The sequence below is a fragment of the Pangasianodon hypophthalmus genome, chromosome 10, assembly GCF_027358585.1.
Source record: "Pangasianodon hypophthalmus isolate fPanHyp1 chromosome 10, fPanHyp1.pri, whole genome shotgun sequence".
NCBI classification, from domain to species: Eukaryota; Metazoa; Chordata; class Actinopteri; order Siluriformes; family Pangasiidae; genus Pangasianodon; species Pangasianodon hypophthalmus.
In genome coordinates this window covers 8,845,010-8,848,701 of record NC_069719.1, presented here as the reverse complement: position 1 = coordinate 8,848,701, position 3,692 = coordinate 8,845,010, and the positions used below count along the sequence as shown (strand labels likewise).

The 3,692-nt window shown below is 35.1% G+C and overlaps 1 long non-coding RNA gene across 1 annotated transcript; it reads right to left on the bottom strand.

The window, feature by feature from the left end:
• Window positions 1–2,322: 2,322 nt before the first annotated feature.
• Window positions 2,323–3,061, bottom strand: LOC117598364 (uncharacterized). The gene is made up of 2 exons (XR_008302506.1): window positions 2,630–3,061; window positions 2,323–2,550 (listed from the first exon to the last, which is right to left on the bottom strand). It is a non-coding gene; the product is annotated as an uncharacterized LOC117598364 (long non-coding RNA).
• Window positions 3,062–3,692: the final 631 nt, after the last annotated feature.

Here is a 3,692-nt window from a genome sequence, read left to right as displayed (position 1 = left end):
TGAACATCTTTGCATATCAAAGAACCTAGAAAAAAGTGTTAGGCACAGTATTAGTAGACAATTCACATTAATAAAGCAATATTTATGTATTACACAGAGCAACATTGTTTTTATACTGTATGTAATTCATATATTAACAAAATTACCTGAGAGGAAGCACACACTAATGATGAATTTGTAGCAAAATCTGATCATATTAATTGATTTAAGCTGGTAAACTATAACCAGCAACTTCTTACAATTTGACACAGGATCTGGTATGACATTAGCACTGGTTATACAGGATGTGATGTCAGTATATAGATGAACACAATGATCACACCCACTACTGTGAAATGTTTCAAATGTCATATAGGAGAGCACTACATCATGAGTATGAATTACTTTCCTATTAATTATGCAGTACAAAGCAGAGTTTCTTATAAACTCTAATTTAGAGAAAGTTAAGATATTCACTGGGCATATTAGACCATCACATTAATGATTTTTAAAAAACAGAAAATGTAAATAATTTTTAAAAATTAAATTAAGTAAATAACATCAATAAGTCAGTTTTTACAATGAGTACTACACTTAATATCCTTTTTCCGTGTCATTTTATACAGAACAATCAGAACAAAGGAAACATGATCACAAAAAAGTAAAATAAACATGACATGACAGCACAGGAAAACACGTCCTGATAATGATCATGAATGTATTAAACAGATCGCAAAGGGTTTTTAACCATGGAGGAAAAACAAAAAACCTGCAAGCCAAATGTAGAAGATTATTGTGAGGCATGAGAAACAACAGCTCACATCCTCCACCCACTAAATAAATGAGTGAAACTACAGCACCACCTAAAGACCAGATGGCTTAATTGCATATCTGTCTAGAAATTCATTATACTACCTCTTCAATAACAGGGTTTTAGCTTGATGGTATTTTTAACCCCTGAGCTATTTGTACTAGAATGAGGATATGTTTCTGGTGAACTACAAAGCACTTCTGAAATTCATTCCAGAAACAGCATAAAGGAAAATTGCTCAACCCTGAAAGATACACTGTCAAACACTGTCCTTGCTCAGGTTTTTCAAATTTAAAAATGCATGTCAGTGTCTGATTTACAATACAAATTATCAGAGAAGAGCAACAGCCCTTTTCCAAATGATGGTTCCAACAATGCATTAAAAATGATCCCAGCATTATTTAATGCTTGATTTTGATTAGTCAGAAGTTATTGACAGTAGTGCCAGCTACAAGGTTTATATGAATGCAATTATTATAATGTCTTGTCATTTCTCTTGTAACAAATTACATGGGGACTTGTATGGCAGAGGGTTCACATAAACAGGTTAAAAACTTGTAATTGCTGACATGGTGGAATTTTCTATGTTTTCCAGAGTTTCACGGTAACATGACAAGCTGCATTTTTTTTTTTTTTGTATTAACTTTGAGAGAGAGAAAAAACAAAGGCTGGTGAGGGAATGACTGTTGATAGCTGTTATAACATAAGAAGTAACAGGAACTAACTAGTTTTGAGGATGTTTCACATCATTAAACATAACAAAGTCAAAAAAGTATGACATGTCAATATTGAATTGTGACGACCCATGCGTTATGTGCATCCTCCCTGGGTTCAATTGTGCAATTGCTCCGCCTTCCAACTGATTGTTCCTGGATGGGATCATTGAGGACACCTGCTGTTGGTTTCCTGCCTTACCTTTTAAAAAGCAATATGGCAATTGGCCAGGCACGAGCTGCACTTTGGACTTGGTTTCGTTTGGGTTTTGTTTAATTTTGTTTACTTTATACAGCCAACACTGCTACAGTCCATTACACTTTCATGCATACACTTAACTTTACACCACTGATTCCTGGCTAGTTCATGTTACATTGTTTCTTTTTTGTATAGTTTTATTCTGTTAATAAATTTTGTACATTATTTGCACTTTCTTGTGTGTCCCTCTTTTTGTTATGCCCTTCTTGAGCCATGGGGGTGTAACATGAATTAATTAAAAAAAAATGTATATTGTAATGTAAGAATGTCATTGCACCATCTACAGTGGACAGCCTTTATGATAATGTTGTGCAGTAGTTTGGAATAATGAGACATGTGTTGAGTTCCACTGCCCAGGTTTGAAAAAGAGATTATTCTGATTATTTATTAGATTAAGACTCCCTCTGTCTAATAAAACAGTTAGTGCAGTAACATCAGTGCAGGTGTTTTTGTTCAGCAGTGCAGTAGCTCTGTAACACTGTGTTCTCTTACTGCACAGAAATATACAGCGCTGTCCTCTGTATCCACATCCTTCACAGTTAAAGATCCATTTGCAGCAATTTCTTTAACAGTCGAAAATTTATTTTTATCAACAGAGCCAAACTCTGGTTCACTACTGGTTCTCGTGTACACGATGTGCTCCATACTCTCTCCTTGGCGCTGTCTGTACCAGTACATCTGAGAGTAGGCAACACCTTTATTATGACTGCAGTTCATTTCAGCAGTTTCTCCTTTCAGATGCCAGGCAACACTGGGGTTTTGGGTGACTACATTCTCTCCTGCTAAAACTAAAGGACAACAAGTGATTTAAAATAATGACTTCATTTGGATTCACAAGTCATATTCAGTTTCTAAACTGTCCCATACCTGAAGTCCAGTAAAGCAGGAAAGTCAGACTGGTTATAACACTGATCATACTGGTTTATGCTGCTTGCAGGAGAAAAGAAGAGAACCACAGACTGCTGCAAATTTATGCTGTTGAGGATCAGCTGGAGGAAATGACATCAAGACCATTTCAAGTCTTCCTGTCACATCTTGAAATCAGAATTAGTATGCTTTCTTGTAATTAAGCCCTGTTTACATTTTTACATAAAGCTGGCTCTTTGTTTATTTTATTTTATTTTACTTTTTTCTTGACAGAGAGAGCGAGAGAGAGACAGAGAGAGAGAGATGTCCTGACTGCTTGTGACTGGTAATTGCCATCATTTGTTTTTTTTACTTTCACAGAGCAAACATTACGACATGTTTTGACTTAAAAAAGGGAAATCTCACCTTTAAAAAAATGTAGCCTGGACCAAAGAAATAAACTAGATTTAAGCTATTTGTATTTATTTAAACAGCTAAAAAAATTATTATATTGTGACATATTTTTATTATAGATAATATATGGCATAAGCTGTTTTGTGTAGACATTTACATTTTCCTCCATTGTTTCTATCATGTAAGGTTTCTCCGATCAAGACATTATGTTTCTGTTAAATGAAGAAATAATGACATCACAAACTGTTATCATATTGACAGAGTGGTTTAATATTGGAATAATGTCAGTAGTTTGGTGTTTAGTGTGACTTGTAATGTGATTAAACAGGTGTATGAGACTTTAGAGTTGATTAAAGACAGGTTTTTGTTTTGAGGAGAGGACGTGTGTGACACTTTTTGTAAGAAGCTGCACAGAAGTACAGAGCGCTGTGCAGCACTTGTTTTGCTTTGGGAATTTGTAGAGAAGCTGATGACTCTCCATTTCCACTCACTGTAAAATTACCTTCATAATTTCCCTCATAGTTTGGATTGGTATCATAAACATATGCAATGAGTTTTAGGTGTGTGTCTCTATGTGTTCTCTGATACCACAATATTGTGTAATAGCTCGGGATGCTGTGGTTACAGGTTAGAGTTACATTCTCTTCAGGCAAACACAGCACATCAGCAG